Below are 21,826 nucleotides of genomic sequence, written 5' to 3' on the forward strand. Positions count from 1 at the left end.
GTGCTCCTGAGATGCTGCTTGGCCTGCTGTGTTCATCCAGCCTCACATTTATTATCTTGGAATTCTCCAGCATCTGCAGTTCCCATTATCTCTGATACCATTGGCAGCTTGTTTTATTTGGGAAATAGTAGTTAGAAGGGGTTTATTTGGTTTGTTGATAGTTTAGTTAATTTGTTCACTGCTAGAGTTCAATAAATAAGCTGTTACTTGTTGATTATAGAGTAACTATCAGGGGTTTATTTTATTTAACTACTAGAAGTTGACCAGAAGGCATTTTGCACCACTTTTCAAGATAACAAAGTGTGTAGCTGGATGAACACAGCAGGCCAAGCAGCATGATGATAAAATGTGAGGCTGGATGAACACAGCAGGCCAAGCAGCATCTCAGGAGCACAAAAGCTGACGTTTCGGGCCTAGACCCTTCATCAGAGAGGGGGATGGGGAGAGGGAACTGGAATAAATAGGGACAGAGGGGGAGGCGGACCGAAGATGGACAGTAAAGAAGATAGGTGGAGAGAGTATAGGTGGGGAGGTAGGGAGGGGATAGGTCAGTCCAGGGAAGACGGACAGGTCAAGGAGGTGGGATGAGGTTAGTAGGTAGATCGGGGTGCGGCTTGGGGTGGGAGGAAGGGATGGGTGAGAGGAAGAACAGGTTAGGGAGGCAGAGACAGGTTGGATTGGTTTTGGGATGCAGTGGGTGGGGGGGAAGAGCTGGGCTGGTTGTGTGGTGCAGTGGGGGGAGGGGAGATTTTGAAACTGGTGAAGTCCACATTGATACCATATGGCTGCAAGGTTCCCAGGTGGAATATGAGTTTCTGTTCCTGCAACCTTCGGGTGGCATCATTGTGGCAGTGCAGGAGGCCCATGATGGACATGTCATCTAGAGAATGGGAGGGGGAGTGGAAATGGTTTGCGACTGGGAGGTGCAGTTGTTTGTTGCGAACTGAGCGGAGGTGTTCTGCAAAGCCTCTGCTTGGTTTCCCCAATGTAGAGGAAGCCGCACCGGGTACAGTGGATGCAGTATACCACATTGGCAGATGTGCAGGTGAACCTCTGCTGAATGTGGAATGTCATCTTGGGGCCTGGGATAGGGGTGAGGGAGGAGGTGTGGGGACAAGTGTAGCATTTCCTGCGGTTGCAGGGGAAGGTGCCGGGTGTGGTGGGGTTGGAGGGCAGTGTGGAGCGAACAAGGGAGTCACGGAGAGAGTGGTCTCTCCGGAAAGCAGACAGGGGAGGGGATGGAAAAATGTCTTGGGTGGTGGGGTCGGATTGTAAATGGCGGAAGTGTCGGAGGATGATGCGTTGTATCCGGAGGTTGGTAGGGTGGTGTGTGATAGACAAACCATTTCCACTCCCCCTCCCATTCTCTAGACAAACCATTTCCACTCCCCCTCCCATTCTCTAGATGCTACACTTGTCCCCACACCTCCTCCCTCACCCCTATCCCAGGCCCCAAGATGACATTCCACATTAAGCATCTGCCAATGTGGTATACTGCATCCACTGTACCCGGTGCGGCTTCCTCTACATTGGGGAAACCAAGCGGAGGCTTGGGGACCGCTTTGCAGAACACCTCCGCTCAGTTCGCAACAAACAACTGCACCTCCCAGTCGCAAACCACTTCCACTCCCCCTCCCATTCTCTAGATGACATGTCCATCATGGGCCTCCTGCACTGCCACAATGATGCCACCCGAAGGTTGCAGGAACAGCAACTCATATTCCGCTTGGGAACCCTGCAGCCATATGGTATCAATGTGGTCTTCACCAGTTTCAAAATCTCCCCTTCCCCTACTGCATCCCTAAACCAGCCCAGTTCGTCCCCTCCCCCCACTGCACCACACAACCAGCCCAGCTCTTCCCCCCCCCCACCCACTGCATCCCAAAACCAGTCCAACCTGTCTCTGCCTCCCTAACCGGTTCTTCCTCTCACCCATCCCTTCCTCCCACCCCAAGCCGCACCCCCATCTACCTACTAACCTCATCCCGCCTCCTTGACCTGTCCATCTTCCCTGGACTGACCTATCCCCTCCCTACCTCCCCACCTATACTCTCCTCTCCACCTATCTTCTTTACTGTCCATCTTCGGTCCGCCTCCCCCTCTGTCCCTATTTATTCCAGTTCCCTCTCCCCATCCCCCTCTCTGATGAAGGGTCTAGGCCCGAAACGTCAGCTTTTGTGCTCCTGAGATGCTGCTTGGCCTGCTGTGTTCATCCATCTAAACATGTTGTGATCTTGGATTCTTCAGCATCTGCAGTTCCCATTATCTCTGCACCACTTTTCAAACTGGTTTTTAACAGATTACAGGGGGAGGTGCTCCTCTTTGGTGTTTCAGTTTTTTAGTTATCAGTTGGAGGGTGGTCAACCTCTACTTTCTAACTTAACTGATACTGGAATGCAATGCTATGGAGTGGCCACATTGATACACTGAATTGTAAGTATGTAATTACATGGTCTGTGAAGTTCAAGTGTAGCTTTTTTGGGAGAGGTTGCTACAAAGGTGGAAAACACCAGAATTTCACTCCCTGTTATGTAAAATTAGCACTTTGGTCATGTAACGTATATATTGATAAGGTTACATGCCTTGGAGCTCCTTATCAAGGCAACTGGATCGTGAAGCCTTCTTGGCATTTCTGTCCCAGAGCATAAGCAATAATTCATTTTCACTGAAATGATGGCTTAAAATCAGCATTACTGAAATGTTGCTCTACTTACGATATTCCCCACAAATTATTGGCTCACTGATTGGCACATCACAGTTGTCAGTTTTCTTGTGGCACTGTTGCATAGGCAAAGAAAATGTTGAAGGAAAAAATAATTACAACATTGTCTGCGAGCAAGTACAGCCATCTCTTTCCTCCCTAGTAAGAAGCAGCCATTAAGTTCTCCTAACGAGGTGGAGTACAATAACCAGACCCTGAATGAACACATTTTTAATTGAACTCATTCACATTGCCATTTTCTACAGATCTCAAAAGCACAGTGGAGCATCAGATTGAGGATGTCTCAGGTTACCAATGCTGAACTGTGTAATCTGCTAGAACAGAGCATTCGCTAGAACAGGGCTTGCGTTTGGAAGGAACAGGTAGCCATCCTATACCAGTGGTCATCAAGGTTACAGCTGTGATTTGTATGCTGGCAGTTCTTTTCAAAGATCAAGTGAGGACTTGTGTAGTATGTCTCAATCCTTGACTCACAAATGCATACCAGATGTCATAGTTGCCATTTTCTCTAGATCACAGCTGTCCAGATCCAACCTTGGTGATGATAAGAGTCAAGCAGCACAGGCAGTGGGATGATCCATCTTGCGCTTTACCCCCAGGTGCAAAGAAATATAGCCTGTATCCACATTACTTTGAGAGAGATTTATCACCAACCTGCAGAGTTTGTTTACAGAAATGGAGAAATTCAGTGAAGGTGTAGTTTAAAAATTAGATTTTACAGGATTTATTTCAAACAACAATGGCAAGTGGCTGAATTAATGGGTTGAATTATACCACAAATTGGTGAAGTGTAAGTTTTGGTGAGTTTCTCTCCACGAGGCCGAATAACTTTTCTTGTAATTCTATCCCAAACTTATCTCATTAACTACAAATTACACCTTAATAGCACCCTCTTTGTCCTATTCGCCAGTTTGTTGTAGGTAAGAAGTACTTGCCACTGACGCAACACCCTAGGATTTTTGGCACTGGTCATCGGATCAGTGTGGGTTGCTCTGAACAGACACCTTATTTTGGGAACAGAGACTGACAGGTCTTGGGGGATGGTGTGGTGTAGAGGACAGCTGTCTACTTTCCAAGGACTGGTAGAGGAGGATGTGACACCAGACCCTGCCAGCCTGGTTTGAAAGTGTAACTTGGACCAGTGAGATCTCAATGGCCTGGAGAAATACCCATAGGTGTAGGAGGAAGGTCAATAACCTTCTCTGCTCCATCAGGATAAGTGCCACCATCTTCTCTTTGCTAATTCACACTCACACTATCTCTGCTAGGGCACCCAACTCCCAAAAAGACTCATAGTCTACCATTCTTTCTATTGATTGCAACATCTTGCCTCAATCACTGCTACTGACCCCAACCCTACACATTGCTGACATTGCATGGTCTCTCTGCCTACTCATTCATGACACCTCACCACCATTCCTTCATCTGTAACATATTAATAACTGTGTCACTCACTTTCATCTCGCTCAATCCATACCTTTATGTCACCCCATAATAAAACAGCCATTATAGGTCACAGAAAGTGAAAAAGGTGGTGGGGTACCCCACATTCAGCTCCTGACCCCCAATGAAGAAAGGATCCTGATAATTCAAAACCTCCATGACCTAGAAAGCAAGTAAGAAGCACTATCAATTGCTGTGCTATTCTTCTTCCATAGACTGTGTATGTATCCTTAACAAGCCAGGGCCTCTCCCCCTTGCTTGCATTCTCTCTTTTGCCTCCTGTAAGCATAAACAGCATGGTCTTGGTGGCCTAGATAAAACATCTCCTTCTCCATCCCTGAGGAAGAAGCCCAGATCCTTTACAGGATACTCCAGCAAGGCAGCCTCCTGCACCCTTCACCAGCTCAGATATTGACACCTCAGTGGGTATTTTAGATTACAGTCAGCAGCACCTTAGGGTGAACACATTACTGTCACACCTCTAGAGTTGGCTGAGGGAGAATCATCCCAGGTCATTGGCACTTGGAAGACTGCCATAGACCAGGCACCTGATCAGCCTGGGCAGGAGAGGATTATAGTGGTGGTGCATCACAGCCATTGGTGGCATTAATTGCTATTGTTGTACAATGTGGTCAAGGCTGTTTGGAACCATTCTGTGTAGCCTATGCAGTAAGTTATTGTCTAAGGTTCAGATAGCACATAGAGCTTGCTGTTGTATTTCACTTGTAATGTATGGGTGTCTATGCATGCTCTCGTCATCAGAACGGCCTCAGATCACTTGAGAGTGATGCCATCAGCTTTGAAATTCCCTACAATTCCACTCAACCCATCTATTTTAATTTTCATTTCCTTGTTTTACCATCTTCTGCAACATGCTAGTTACAGACATTTACTGTCCCCCTATTGAAGTGAGAGCGTTGTTGTCTGTCATTGACCTTGCCGTCACACATTACCACTTTCCCTTTAATGTTCTATCAAAAGTTAGAACTTTTGCCTTGTGTAGAATCTTTCTCGTAAATAGTTGCATGAACAAAATCAAATTGTTATACACTAGCACGGTGTAAAGGTATGATGACTGATTAGGAACTATATTGTTGTTCCTCCATTGTCTCTGACCAATATTCTGAAACTCTTTTCCTATCAGCTGTGTGGGCGTACTTGTAACACACAGCCTGCAGGAGTTCAAGAAGTCGGTCAGAATTAGGAATGGGCAATAAATGCTTGCTTAGCCAGTGATACCCACATCCTCTGAATGATTGAGCAAATTCTGAAACCAATTATGCAAATTGTGAATGTACTAAAGTGAGCAGTCATGTCTGGCTGACCGTAGTTATAAGGAGCCAGAACTAGCAAATGGATTTTTAAATACATATTCAACTAGTTCAGTTCTGTTTTTCAGTTCTTCATGTGTGTTTAGCTTCTTTGGGGTTGTTTTGATATTCAGTGGAACACAGTTCTTTTGGTGAACTAATCAAAGGAATAAACTGTAAAATAGATTTTGAAAGAAGGGAGAATTGAACAAAGAGAATTTGTACAACAGTTAACTACCGGGAACATTTTTGAGTAAGGTTGAACTTCCTGATCTATGATTATCATGACCTCGACATTTGAGGAACTGCTGAACAAATGATTATCTTTAGGACTGTTTTACATTGCAGTTGCACATGCCGGAATTTTATTATGTCGCTTCAAATGCAGATTTGAGATGAATTGAAATATCCCTCCTTTTTTAAAAATTCATTCACAGGATGTGGATTCCACTGGCTAGGCCAATATTTATTGCCCACTCCTAATTGCCCAAAGGGCAGTTAAGAGTCAACCACATTGCTGTGGGTCTGGAGTCACATGTAGGCCAGGACAATGAGGATGGCAGATTTCCTTCCCTAAAAGACATTAGTAAACGAGATGGGTTTTTCCGACAATAGGCAACAGTTTCATGGTTAGCATTTAGCTTTTAAACCCAGATTTTTTTATTGAGTTCAAATACGCTGTGTGGTGGCACAGTGGTTAGTGATACTGCCTCACAATACTAGGGACCTAGGTTTGATTCCATCCTTGGGCAGGTTCTCCCTGCATCTGTGTGGGCTTTCTGCTGGATACTCTGATTTCCTCCCATAGTCCAAAACTGTGCAGATTAGGTGGACTGGCCATGCTAAATTGCCCTGCAGTGTGCATGGTAAATGTGGAGATAGGATAGAGGGCTGGATCTTGGTGGGGTGCTCTTCAGAGGATTGGTGCCAACTCGATGGACCAAATGTCCTCTTTCTGCACTGTAGGATTATATGATTTAAGTTCCACCATCTGCCATGTGGGATTTGAACCTGTGTTCCAAGAAAATTATCTGGCTCTCTGGATTAATAGCCTAGTCACAATACCACTGGCCATCGCCTCTGCTATTATTGTTTTTTGTCACATCATTTGAAGATTTTTCTGTCAATTTTGAAAGAAATTATGAAAAAATATTATATTAAGGTTATGTTTTAAAGCAAAATACATTCTAAGAATCATAATCATAATTGTACTGAAGGAGACTTTCTGACCCATCAATTCCATTCTGGCTATTTGCATAGCAATCTTTTCACTCCCTTGCTTCAAGCAATGTTTTAAAAAGACAAAAACAGGAAAAAATATCTCGTGATAAACTAGGTTTGTTGACTGTAAATCATAATCATTATTAGTTGGTGTTCATGACTGATAAATACTTCACAACCATTGGGTTGAAAGTTCCTTTGTCCTGAGAGTTTGGCAAAGGTTATCCTATGTGGCCTTCTATTTGGGCACGCAAGCCAACGTCTTTACCATTTGTGTTTCCTTGTGTGATTAAACATGATGTTTTGAGATGCTGTCTCTTTAAATTCTGAAACAAAAATAGAAGTTTCTGGGAAAGGTCAGCAAGTCTGGCAGCATCTGTGAAGAGAAGTCAGAATTAATGTTTCGGGCCTGGTGACCCTGCCTCAGTGTTTTGTAAAGCCTAAAATCAACTGGTGCCAAAATCATCTTGCCACCATTCTGTTTTGCTGCGAAGCTTCTCCTTGCTCCAACAAGCCCTTTGCTTGAAATCACTTTAATCCTTTGATGCAAGAAGCCCATGATCTCATTAAACTCATGAGACAAAATGAGCAATTTCAATAAAGGTTGATCTGTGCTGCACATCTCAGAATTTTCTACACTGTAGTTACAATACCATACTCCTTTAAAACTGTCAATATTAATCACAGTTAATTTGTGTTATTTTTATGTTAGAGGTTAAAATTTTTAATGCATGTTCATTTGTCAGAGACATTCTGAGGCAAGAAAATTTAAACCTGCATTGATCTTACTGTTAAACAGCTATTTGTCTTGCAGTATGATTTCTCGCTGGCTAAACAAATAGTACATTGTCAATTTAGTGAATTGCTGCTTTGTCTGTATTTGGATCAGACCACGCCTGACTTTTACATAGCTTACGAGGAGATATAGTTCTTGGTTCTTAAGATAATACAATGCAGAAGGTTGAGCAAGTAAACCCCAATTCCTAAAATGCAGCCCGTTCTTGCATTAACAATGACATTAGCAAAAGCAGGATGCTGCGCCAGAGCAGCCTTGTCTTTGGTAGAGGGTTTGATTTTAACACAACGAAAATCCATGTATTTAAAGGTAAAATTGGGTCCATGAAATTCTTTTACAACTTAGGTTTTAGCATGGAAAGGCAGCAACTTCAAGAGTGCAGTACTCCCTCAACACTGTAATCATATCATCCCTAGATGTGTCTGGGTTTGGACTTGAAGCCACAACTTCTCACTTCAACAATGCTGAGAAAAGCTAACACTCTGCTCTTGGTATCATGTTGAGGTACTGTAAAACAGGAACTGACAAACTGTCGGAGATGCAAAACAAAGCATGTTGTGGTAAATACGTGTTTTGAATTCATTTTACTTGACTGTGCGGTGGAAAATTATTGATCTAAATAGACTATTCTGAATGTTTATAATGAATACGGAATGAGTGTTTACTTTTAAAATACACACCTTGATGTTTAAACTGTGTCTGACTGCAACCCCTCAACTTATGAGGCAGACTGTAAACACAAAAACTTGTCTTTTTCTATAAGTGATAATGGGAACTGCAGATGCTGGAGAATCCAAGATAATAAAGTATGAAGCTGGATGAACACAGCAGGCCAAGCAGCATCTCAGGAGCACAAAAGCTGATGTTTCGGGCCTAGACCCTTCATCAGACCGTTCATCTCTCTGATGAAGGGTCTAGGCCCGAAACATCAGCTTTTGTGCTCCTGACATGCTGCTTTGCCTGCTGTGTTCATCCAGTTTCACACTTTGTTATCTTTTTCTATAAGCTTTGTAATTCCTCTAAGTTTCACAAGTTTGGTAGATGCTGCAATACGCATAAAAGACTTATCAATTTACTGTTACAACCACCAAAAGGATAAAGTTTAAAAGGGATGTTTTCCAGCAACATCTACATATCCAATGCAGATATGAGAGGAATAAGTTTAAGATGCATTTATACAGACACATAAACAGGCAAGGAGTAGAGAGATACAGACCACATGCATGCAGATGAGATTAGGTTAGAATGGCTTTATGGTCAGCACAAACTTGACGCGTTGAAGGGCCTGTTACTGTATTGTACTGCTTTCTGTTCTATATTCTATTTAACAGCAGCAATTACTTCAGTCAGACTTTTACCAGAAGCTAGCAAGCCCTACCACTGGGAATGAAAGCTAAGTTGGTGCTTAGGGCCAAGTTGCAATCATCACGTCAGATGGGCAATTAACAGTTGAAAAGCAGTTGGGGCAGCCACTCATTCAGCATAGGTGGGGGCTCATGAACTGTGGATAGTACCTTTAAAAGGCTGTCACAGTGAATTGCTGCTTTGTCTGTATTTGGATCAGACCAGGCCTGACTTTGATGAAGGGTCTAGGCCCGAAACATCAGCTTTTGTGCTCCTGAGATGCTGCTGGGCCTGCTGTGTTCATCCAGCCTCACATTTTATTATCTTGGATTCTCCAGCATCTGCAGTTCCTATTATCACTGACTTTTACATAGCTTACTAGGAGAAAATGCAGCCCACTCTTGCTGTAACAATGAGATTACCAAAAGCAGGACATTGCACCTGAGCATGGGAGATAACACAGCGTCGAGCTGGATGAACTCAGCAGGCCAAGCAGCATCAGAGGAGCAGGAAAGCTGATGTTTCAGGTCGAGACCCTTCTTGCGCCAGAGTAGCCTTGTCTTTGGTGGAGGGTTTGATTTTAATGCAATGAAAATCCATGTACTGTAGCAACCCAGGCGGAACAAGTGAGGGAATTTTGGCGATTGCACTAATTGTTGGCGTGGCGGAAGGAAGATCAAGGCTTGCTCCACAATGTAATGATATCTCTCTGGAGATACTCCCTCCAGCTTGTGAGGGCACAGAGGTAAGTACTGTTTATGAACTTTGCTAAGCATGGCTGGATGGGCAGGAGATGAGAAGCCTGAAGTCAACATCTTATCTTCAGATTTTTCAGAACAGCATGTCAGGAGCGCAAATGTGATTTGGCTAGAAAAGGTTGCGCCTGCTTACAACATCTTGGGCTACATCTTTCCGCACCCTCAACATGAACAATCATTCCTCAACCCCTCTACCTGTGACTGAGATAATGTTCTGGGGACCTGAGTTTGAATCCCATCATGACAGATGGTGGAATTTGAATCAATAAATATCTGGAATTAAAAGTCTGATGATGACTGTGAATTCATTGTCAATTGTTGGAAAAACCCATCTGGTTCACTAATGTCCTTTAGGGAAAGAAACTACCATCCTTATCTGGTCTGGCCTACGTGTGACTCCAGACCTGCAGCAATGTGGTTGACTCTTAACTGCTCTCAGGTCAATTAGGGATAGGCAATAAATGCTGCCCAGCCAACGATGCCCTTATCCTGTGAATGAATAAAGAAAAAAAACACCAGTGCCTCAAAAAGGTTGTGTAAACAGAGAAGCCTCTTGTATCTGAGCAGGGGATCAACAGCATGCTGGGGTCACCAGACTTCGGGCAGCCAGAGGAAAAATACTTGGATAACTGAGAGCCATAGAGGGGAAAGAGTCAGCAGTTAGTCTCCATTTCATTTGACAGCACAGGAGCAGTGCCATGTAGGAGCACATACAAGCATATGAAAAGGTCCACTCAACTGTATTTGGATTTTACTGTTTTATTGATAATATTAAATATAACCCTGTTGTGTCTGTGTCTTAAGTGATTCTGAAATGTTGCACCACTAAAACAGTCCTTTACATATTCAACTTTTTGCTATCCCTTGGTTTATTAAACGTTCACTGGCTCTTGCACAAAGTGTGATTAGAAGACCAATACCAACTGAGGTCAATGAATTACCCATGCTGTTGCCTCACGTGATGATAGGTTAGAAGAAATAGCTATGGCATTCAAGGAAACGGCAGTCAGGGCAGCCAAATGTGAAGGATTTATTCAAGTGTGCATTCATAAATAAGCAAAAGGCTACTGTGAAACATGCCTGCATTAGTGAGGTATGGAACACTTCTATGTAACCCATTGCAGCTTGCCAACTGTTACTCAGAATCTTCTTCCTGTTGCACCATCCACCTTCAGATCCTCACAGGAGTCATCATGCTCCAGGATGTACCCCTTACCCAAATGTTTCCCTACTCGTAGTGCAAGATTAGGGAGAGTGAGAACACAAACTTTCATTGACCCATGCCAGATTGAAGAATTCTCCCAGATCAATCCAGACATCAGAATAAAATTTTCAGGTGGCCTAGGACCCAGTCTATGGTTGCTCAGGAAACCACTGTATCTTTCCTCTGCATCTGCACTTTTCAGGCTTCAGCAGGTATCTCTTTGTAGCCTTTGTCATTCAGTATCCAATCTAAGAAAGCAGTAAAGTAGGATTTCCATGAATTATAAGCATTGTGGTAGCTTCCTGGAAGTCATGTACAGTTTTCAAGAATCTATTTGAGACGCTGGCAGACCAATTATACTTTGAGCAAGTAGGAGTCAGGATCCTTTTGATTTGGCTAGTTGCCTCATACCTGCCTGGCAACCACATATATGAAATCGTTGATATCTTGTGCTTGAGGTAACCCAGTGATTGCCTTGAATCCTGTAACCCTGTAAGCTTGACTGTATAGATCAATGAGAAAGCAGCCTCTTGAACATAACATTGGCCAGCATGATGCTGTGCCTCAGATTAGAGATCTCACAGATATCTCCAGAAGATCCCTGAAATGGGACGGCGGTGAAGAAGTTAGTGCATTGGTGATCTTGACTGTGAGCGGGATTGGGAGCCCTCAAATTCCTATACAGCTCAGCTCATTTGTTATCATGGCACAGAATTGGGAGACTGCCTTACTGGAGAAGCACAATCTTCAGCAACACAGCTGCTCCAACATTTGCAAGAAGTTGAGCATCTGACAGCAGGCTCTCTCTGGTGGGTATTACTATCTGTGTGCAAGAGGTAGATTATGTATCCTTTGCAACCTATTCGTCCCTTCTCTTCTCATGAGCTTGGTGTTCCTCTAATTGCTGCTGCTCCAATGCTTATGCCTTCAACTCTTTCCTGTTTGCTTCTCCTAATCGGGGTTTTAAAGCTGGAGTGAATGAGGCCCATGGTTAAATAGGTGCACTCAGTTTTTTGAATCACTTAAACCATCCTGTCCCAGGGGAAAAGAAGTTGAAAACAATTTAAAAATATATGTGCGATTTATATCTAACTGGAATATGCCAGGAACAACGGGAACTGAGAAATACAATCAGAAATCATTTTGAACTGAATCTATCAGCCAACTTTGACTGTGACCAGTTGTGGGTTCCTGGAACAGTTAAATTCTGAACTGCAAACAGAAAACTGATGTGGCTCACTGCAAACTTACTGAATTGCATGAGAGTTGTTATGGCTGTTCTGCTTTATATAGGCACTTGTGTTGAACATCAATTGATTTTGTCAGAAACAGCCCTTTGGGCTTCCTGCCCAATGCCTTTTGCCTCCATTTACCTCACTGATAGCCCATCTTCAAGAATTGGAAAAGTTATCACCACAATTTATTCCAAAACCAGATGACCACACGTGAGAATGTAAGACCTTTAAAACATATCATTAGCATGTCAGACCAAACTGTTTTGCTTTAAGATTCCCAGAAGAACAGAACAGAGAAGAGGGAGTACTTGCAGCATAATTCTTTAATAGTAAATATTATCTCAGTTCAGTCTTTGTACATGTGCAGGATGGTGCATATCAGCAGAGAGTGAGTCATGGAAATAAATCCATGAAATTGGACTATGCTGTCAGTCGATGAGTCAGTTAGCCAACCTATTATTTTGTTATTTTCGTTCATCTAAGTATGACTATCTTTATGTTGTGCCCCATTTTTCTTTGCAGGCAGTCATGGAAAGCAGAACAATTTCCTGTTTCTATTTATTCTTACAGATATAATGACTAAATAGGTATTAATATTCTCTTCATTGAATTTTTCTGTAGAATTTTATTACACTAAATTTGAAACAACAAGAGGGATCTACATGATGAATTGAGGAATGAGAAATTGGTATTTTTAACACCGGGTTTAATTTTTGGGTAGTAACATTTGTGTAATTATTATTACAGCTGTAATAAAATGAATTAGAATGAGATAGGTGCAGTAATTATATCAATTAAGCAAGTGACTAAAAATCAAGATCACAATTTCTAATTGTAAGACTGATTGCCCTCATTTTTTCAAAATCACTTGTCAGCTTTAATTATAACATTATACAATGCGGATGCATTATCTCTCACTTCTGTGACCCTACGAATCCAAAATATGGATGTGAGTTTGCTCGCTGAGCTGGAAGGTTCGTTTTCAGATGTTTCGTCACCATTCTAGGTAACATCATCAGCGAGCCTCCGACGAAGCGCTAGTGTTATGTCCCGCTTTCTATTTATCTGGTTAGGTTTCCTTGGGTTGGTGATGTCATTTCCTGAGTTGGTGATGTTATTTCCTGTTCTTTTTCTCAGGGGATGGTAGATTGGCTCCAAATCAATGTGTTTGTTGATGGAGTTCCAGTTGGAATGCCATGCTTCTAGGAATTCTCGTGCATGTCTCTGTTTGGCTTGTCCTAGGATGGATGTGTTGTCCCAATCAAAGTGGTGTCCTTCCTTATCTGTATGTAAGGATACGAGTGATAGTGGGTCATGTTGTTTTGTGGCTACTGGACGTTCATGTCTCCTGGTGGCTAGCTTTCTGCCAGTTTGTCCAATGTAGTGTTTGTCACAGTTCTTGCAAGGTATTTTGTAGATGACATTTGTTTTATTTGTTGTCTGTATAGGGTCTTCTAAGTTCATTAGCTGCTGTTTTAGTGTGTTGGTGGGTTTGTGGGCTACCCTGATGCCAAGAGGTCCGAGTAGTCTGGCAGTCATTTCAGAAATGTCTTTGATGTAGGGGAGAGTGGTTATGGTTTCTGAGCCCGTTTTGTCTGTTTGTTTGGGTTTATTACTGAGGAATCAGCGGACTGTGTTCTAGGGTACCCATCCTTTTTGAATACGCTATCTAGGTGATTTTCCTCTGCTCTGCGTAGTTCCTCTGTGCTGCAGTGTGTGGTGGCTCGTTGGAATAATGTTCTAATGCAGCTTTGTTTGTGGGTGTTGGGATGGTTGCTCCTGTAGTTCAGTATTCGGTCCGTATGTGTTGTTTTCCAGTAGACGCTGGTTTGAAGTTCCCCATTGACTGTTCGCTCTACTGTGACATCTAGGAATGGCAGCTTGTTGTTGTTTTCCTCCTCTTTTGTGAATGTTATGCCAGTAAGGGTATTATTGATGGTCTTGAAGGTTTCCTCTGGTTTGTTTTGTTTAGTGATGACAAAGGTGTCGTCCACGTAGCGGACCCAAAGTTGGGGTTGGATGATTGGCAGAGCTGTTTGTTCAAGTCTCTGCATTACAGAGACACGCACGAGAATTCCTAGAAGCATGGCATTCCAACAGGAACTCCATCAACAAACACATTGATTTGGAGCCAATCTACCATCCCCTGAGAAAAAGAACAGGAACTGACATCACCAACGCAGGAAATGACATCACCAACCTAAGGAAACCTAACCAGATAAATAGAAAGCGGGACATAACACCAGCGCTTCGTCAGAGGCTCACTGATGATGTTACCTAGAATGGTGACGAAACGTCTGAAAACGAACCTTCCAGCTCAGCGAGCAAACTCACATCCAGAACCTCAACCTGAGCTACAAATCTTCTCAAAACTCGCTAAATCCAAAATATTGCGACCCAACTCTGGCCACGGTACAATCATTTACCTGGATGTGACAACTGCACATTCTACATTTACATTTTATCTTCTTCGGGCCACCAAATGCTACCATGAAAGAACGTATAGATCCCATTTGCAATGAAAGGTGATGGTACTGTAATAACAATATAGAAACTTGTCAGAGGAAGGAGAAAAAATCAACCACAGAGATCCCAGACAACTGGAGAATAGTTAGCATTGTTCTTTTCTTTCAGAGAGGCAACAGGAATACTCCAGGAAATTACAGGCCAGTGAACCTTATATCAGTGGTAGGGAAATTACTATAGAAGATTCGTAGGGAAAGGATTGATTCACATTTGGAAAAATATGGACTTATTAGCAACAGGCAGTATGGCTTTTTGAAGATGCGGTCTTGTCTCACAAACTTAATTGAGTTTTTTGAGGAAGCAGCAAAGGCGATTACTTATGGAGGTGCAGTAGATGTTGTCTGGATGAACTTTACCAAGGCCTTTGACATGGTCCCTCACGGCAGGCTGGTGCAAAAGGTCAAGTCACATAGGATCCACACTGACCTTGTAGGATGGATACAGAACTAGCTTAGTCATAGAATACAGAGAATAATGGTAGACATTGCTTTTCTGAATGAAGATCTGTGACTAGCAGTGTTCTGCAGGGAGCAGTGCTGGGACCCTTGTTGTTTGCAATACACATCAACGATTTGGAGGAGAATGTAAGTAATCTGATTAGTAAGTTTGTGGATGACAGAAAGATTGTGGATCTGTGGATAGTGAGAATTGCCAAAAGACAAATAAGGATATAGATAGGCTGGAGACGTGGGCAGAGAAAAGACAGATGGAAATTACTGCAGACAAATGCAAGGTGCTGCACTGTGGAAGATCTAATGCAGGAGGGAAGTATACAGTAAATGGCTGAACCCTTTGAAATATGAACGTACAGAGGTATCTCGACGTAAAGGCCCACATTCCCTAAAAGTGGCAACACAAGTGAATAAGGTGTATAGCATATGTGCCTTCATCAGTAGGGATATAGAGGATAAAATTTTGCAAATCATGTTGCAGCTGTGTAGAGCTTTAGTTAGGCCACATTTGGAATATTGCATACAGCCCTGGTTGCCACACTACCAGAGAATATTGAGGTAGTGGAGAGGATACAGAAATGGTTTACCAGGATGTTGCCTAGTTTGGTGGGTATTAGCCACAAGGAGCGATTGGGCAAACTTGGTTTGTTTTCACATGAACATTGGAGACTGAGAGATGACCCGACAGAAATCTACAGAATTGTGACCTGCATGGTTAGAATGGATAGCTTTTCCTAGGGTAGAAATGTCAATTACTAGGGGACATAGGTTAAGGTTAAGGGTGAAAACATTAAAGGAGATGTGAGATGCAAGTTTTTTACACAGAGGATCAAAAGAGCCTGGAAAGCGCTGCCAGTGGAAGTTGTAGAAGCAGATATACCAGAACGTAAGACAGCATCCTGACTAATACATGAATAGACAGGGAATAGTGGGATACGGACCACACAGAAGTGAAAGGCCTTTGTTTAGAGAGATGTCATGTATAGGCACAGTCTTGGTGGGCTAAAAGGCTGCACTGTTCTTTGCTCCTGTGTGCCCTCAGAAGATTTTCTTTTTCCTTTCCCTCCCATCATGTCTATGTGTAGTCCTGCAGTCCACATGTGAGTTGGAATAAGCTTCCCTGTTAGTCAATCCTGTTGCTTTGGAGTTTTGGGCAGATAATCTCTGGGCTGCTTATGGTTAGAGAGCTCACACATCCTGAATGTGCTTGCCCAGATGCAGACTTATCCTTTTCAGCTGGAAATCTCACAAGGTTGGGGACTGCAGATGGTGTAGAGTTGGAGGGGCCTCTATGGAATGTCTTGAGAAGAGATTTCTGGGGGCTCTCTACCATGGTTTCTCCACTAGCTGGATGCCTACTGGCACTGTTCTATCTCTTTGAGAGGAAGGGGCACCTGGAGTGGGATCAAAGTCCCTCGGCCCCCCTGTTGCAAAGCTGTTGGCGCTGAGTACCATTGACTGAGTGATGGCACGCAAGTTTGTATGTACTTTCAGCATATACTGAGCATGCTCGAACTGGTTTTTCATGGCAGGTGTCAACCTATCCATGGAGACAGCCAAATGCTAGTAGGCCACAGGCAGCATCATACAGTTTGCATTGGTGGACTCCTCCAACCTTTGAAACAGTTTCCAATAAGTCTGCCTGCTGCTCCTGTGTAGGTTTCTGCATTTGAATGATGTTCTTAATGGCCAACAACATGGAGTTCTCTGCTGCTCAGGCTGATCATGTCCCTGGTCTCTGGAAGCCTTCTGTTTATCTGTTACCTGGGATGCCTCTTCCTCAATCAGCTGTGTAGATAAGGCAGTGGTGAGCTTTCTAGAATACGCTCCCAATTGTGTTCTGACTAAAGTACCGACCTGGGTGTCCATATCTGATCTGGAGGAGGGTCCGTGAGGCGTCTTTGCAGGTGCTTCCTCTGAAGGATCTGTGGCTTCTTCTTCAGAGGTGGAGGAAAGTGTAATGTTCTGAGTGGCTGGTTTCTTCACGGTGGTGACTGTGCAGCTGTCTGGAGCACGTAAGAGAGGTAAAGTGCAGCACTTGGCAATTAACTTTATTTGGTTGCCAAGACATAAAGGTCTCAACATTACCACATGAAAGCTCACAGTCTTTTCCAACAAGGCCCATCTGTTTTTTTCTCATAGCAAGCGAGGTGATGAATGTTGGGAACCATGTCATCTATCTCTCCATAGTACCATTTGATGTTTTCTTGTGGAATAAGACAAAGGGAGGGACTGAGAAATGAAAGGACTGGCACAGCTGCTCACGCTGGTGCAGATAGGGAACAGATGGTGGGACCATTCGAATTGAGTGATTATACAGTGCAGAGATTACTAGTCTGGGGTTTAGGGAGTATAAGAGCAAGAATGGAAGATGCTGCATGCAATGTGAGAGTGGTAGACCATAAGCCTTGGTGGGAGATGGATACAGTAGCAGAATTAGAAAGGGTGAGAAGTGACAGAGAGATGATTGAGGATTTACCCTTATGGGGCGCAGAAAATCATTAACCTTTGTCTTGCACTTCTGCATATTCCTCTGCAATGTGGATATCACAATGACATAGACGGCAACTTCAGGGTCTGATGCCACTGTGTCCTCTGGTGGCCCTGAGGAGAGGGGACAGCCCTTCTCTCCACTACCCTATCCGCCAGGACACCCAAGTCTCTGTCTGCAAATAGTGGTGCCAACCTCCACCTGTCAGCCATATAGGACAATTCCTGACTTCTAGCGGTTGGTACAGCTGGGGTTTAAAAATGATGCAAGTGTAGGGAATCCAGTAAGGTCCCAGCAATGGCAAGTATTTCTGCGGTTGGCAAATGCAAGCTAGTGCGAGTGTAGTGCCACAGAGGTGTGGTAATGTGGTGAACATTGTAAAATCTGGTGTGAAAACCTACTAGGACTCATGGAGAGAAATCCTCCCTTAAGCTCACAGAAACTGATACTTATCCTATTTTTGATTAAATTGAACCCATATGCACAGATAGCAAATAATACAGTCGAAAAAGATAAAAGTTAAAAAAAGATACATTAGAATTGTTTGAGAAGAGTGGATAGTTACATGCTTCAGCCATTGCAGTGGAAGTTATCAGGTCTATTGGCGTGCACAGTTGAACAGTGAACTTCAAGTTTTTACTTTTGCAGGTTGGTTGATTTTGTTCTCCTGGTTCCTTTTGACCATGACTGAATTCTAGAATTCAGGGTGAGAGACCCTTTGTCGTTGTTTCCTTTTTTCTGGCTTGTAAGCTGTAGTATTCTGCGTAAGAAGTTTTTATCATTTGTAACACGGGGTGACAAAGGGATACTTCTTTGACTGTGGCCATCATAGCATGCCAATGTTTGAATGCAGGCTTGTATACGTGGGTCTCTTAGCCTAGTGGCGCACATGAGAACATTTAGACGCACTAAACTGCTCCTGCACCGTTGAAGTTGGCTTTTTAACCTCTGCCCTTGTGTATTCTTCAAAGGGAGAAACACAAAATGTGCCTGTAGGTTAGGACATAATCCGCAATGGGAAGTTTGCTGTTGTGTAGGGGTCATCAGCTCCTTATTAACTTTGTAGTCATAAGGGATCATAATTTAGTCAGTTTTGACTTACCTCCTTCAAATAACAACCCTTCAAAGTAGAAGTTCCTTTCACATCTTTAGATATGGCATTTCATGTGTCTCACTCTCTCTTTCTTGACAGCCACTTATTTACATCCACAGCCATTTTTCGTTGTAAGAGCTCTCTTTTGAAAAACATGTTTTGGAATTATCAGTTAAAAATGTCCACAGTATTTTGGGTTTCTGACCCATGGCCAGAGGTTAATCCTAGATATCAAAGGTTTGTGAATTATGTTGTTAAAGATACATCAGTTATGGATATTTTATGATTAAGAACTGGATCCCAAACAAAGACAGGTAGCTAGGGCATTGGGGCATTATCTAGAAGACAGGCTGCATCCTGTGAAGAAACCTACGAGCAAGGAAAATAATTGGGTCTTGTTTTGCACTTCACCAGCTGGCATGGATCAGATTAATAATAAGTTCCTGATTGGATTTATTAGATACTATCTTATATTCGTGATCTCTAGTTTTGCACGCCTCGCAAATGGAAACATTTTCTCCATTTCTATCTTTTCATAATCATGATTTGTTCATTATGAAAGGCCCATTTGAATATCCAAATACATCACATCTATTCCATTGCCCAAATCTACTCTTTCTATTACTTCAAATATGCAGAACGTCAGTCAAACACATTTCGTTTTGAAACTTGTGTTGACTACCCTGTACTATAGTCTGATTTGCTGATGTTTTAGTTACATCTTTGATGAAAGATTCCATTGGTAATTTTAATTCTCCATGTTCTGTAACTGATCATTGTGCCTCTTTTTTGCTCCCATTGGCATCTTTAAATATGCATGGTTGAACTCATTTAAATTTGATTAGTTAATCAATTAACTTCTACATTTTCTATCTTAAATGTCTGCATATCTTCTACATATATCTCAATTATATTCTAATCGATTTCTTCCCCATCCTTTCTTCTCACAAAGAATGGTGTTTGATTGGCCAGAAAGTTAGGTAATTTCTTCAGAATCTATTGTGAATGCTCTTCTGAATTTGGCAACTGACTTTTTGTTTTGCCCAGGAACAAGTGGATATTTGCAATGTATGTACTAATGTTAGTCGTGGTGTGAATTCTCCATCCTAAAACATATGGATGATGTGCTGGTATGAGTGAAAGCCCCCTTTTACCAGAATGAGACATAATCTGATTATTTTGTAACTAACTTCATACCAATATACAGATCAGTGAATACTGTCACCATGTCTCATGAGACATGTTTGATTCAAAGTAATTTCAATGTTTAATCATGTCACCAACTTTAATTTCAGTATATACACATACTAACCCCTCATACCGGCAAAAATGACATGAGTTTGGAAGTCAAGCGTCTTTTGAAAATATTGTAATTAACTGAATAAAATTGAATAATTCAGTGCAGAAATCGGCACACTTGAAAAGTTTATTAATTGAAAACTGAACACAGCTCTTTCTGAATGATGTGTCACTTGTCACGTTATCCGTCAGATGATGTTTGCTATCAATGTTTGAAAAGACACATGCCAAATAATACTTTGTGGCGGGAATCAGACATCATTATGGTATTAAAAACAAATTGACCCCTCCTCAGAACCCGAAACGTTAACTCTGTTTTCTCCTCCACAGATGCTGCCAGGCTTGCTGGGTTTTTCCAGCAGCTTGGTTTTTGTTCCTGCTATACAGCATCCGCAGTTCTTTCGGTTTTTATTTATCATTATGGTGATCACTCTGCTGTGTATGTAGTAGCATAAATAGTACTGGAAGAAGGTTGTGCGCCTTAATTTCTCATTTCAGGCTTTTTTTTTGCACACCTGAGACGTTAGCTCTTGTTTCCATCCCCACAGAAGCTGCCAGACCTGTCGAATATTTTCAGCACCTTCTGTTTTTATTTCCATTTTAATTTCATATTTTCAGCATTTCGCTTTTGTGTCTCAATTGTGAAACGACTTTCTTCATGTTTAAAACCTATTACCTACGCATGGATGACCTGGAATTGTAATTCCGAAGCAGGGTGCACTTTTCGAAGAGATAATGGGAACTGCAGATGCTGGAGAATTCCAAGATAATAAAAGGTGAGGCTGGATGAACACAGCAGGCCAAGCAGCATGTCAGGAGAACAAAAGCTGACGTTTCGGGCCGAGGCCCTTCATCAGAAAAGGAAGATGGGGAGAGGGTTCTGAAATAAATAGGGAGAGAGGGGGAGGCGGACCGAAGATGGAGAGAAGATAGGTGAAGAGGAGAGTATAAGTGGGGAGGTGGGGAGGGGATAGGTCAGTCCAGGGAAGATGGACAGGTCAAGGAGGTGGGATGAGGTTAGTAGGTAGGAGATGGAGGTGTGGCTTGGGGTGGGAGGAAGGGATGGGTGAGAGGAAGAACAGGTTAGGGAAGCAGAGACAGATTGGGCTGGTTTTGGGATGCAGTGGGGGGAGGGGATGAGCTGGGCTGGTTGTGTGATGCAGTGCGGGGAGGGGACGAACTGGGCTGGTTGTGGGATGCAGTAGGGGAAGGGGAGATTTTGAAGCTGGTGAAGTCCACATTGATACCATTGGGCTGCAGGGTTCCCAAGCGGAATATGAATTGCTGTTCCTGCAACCTTCGGGTGGCATCATTGTGGCACTGCAGGAGGCCCATGATGGACATGTCATCTAGAGAATGGGAGGGGGAGTTAAAATGGTTCGCGACTGGGAGGTGCAGTTGTTTATTGCGAACCGAGAGGAGGTGTTCTGCAAAGCGGTCCCCAAGCCTCCGCTTGGTTTCCCCAATGTAAAGCAGGCCACACTGGGTACAATGGATACAGTATACCACATTGGCGGATGTGCAGGTGAACCTCTGCTTAATATGGAAAGTCATCTTGGGGCCTGGGATAGGGGTGAAGGAGGTGGTGTGGAGGCAAGTGTCGCACCTCCTGCTGTTGCAGTGGAAGGTGCCGGGTGTGGTGGGGTTGGAGGGCAGTGTGGAGCGAACAAGAGAGTCATGGAGAGAGTGGTCTCTCCAGAAGGCAGACAAGGGTGGGGATGGAAAAATGTCTTGGGTGGTGGGGTCGGATTGTAGATGGCAGAAGTGTCGGAGGGTGATGCGTTGTATCCGGAGGTTGGTGGGGTAGTGTGTGAGAAAGAGGGGATCCTCTTTGGGCTGTTGTGGTGGGGGCGGGGTGTGAGGGATGTGTTGCGGGAAATGTAGGAGACGTGGTCAAGGGCATTCTCGACCACTGCGGGGGGCAAGTTGCGG

The sequence above is a fragment of the Stegostoma tigrinum genome, chromosome 11 (assembly GCF_030684315.1).
Source record: "Stegostoma tigrinum isolate sSteTig4 chromosome 11, sSteTig4.hap1, whole genome shotgun sequence".
Lineage (NCBI taxonomy): Eukaryota > Metazoa > Chordata > Chondrichthyes > Orectolobiformes > Stegostomatidae > Stegostoma > Stegostoma tigrinum.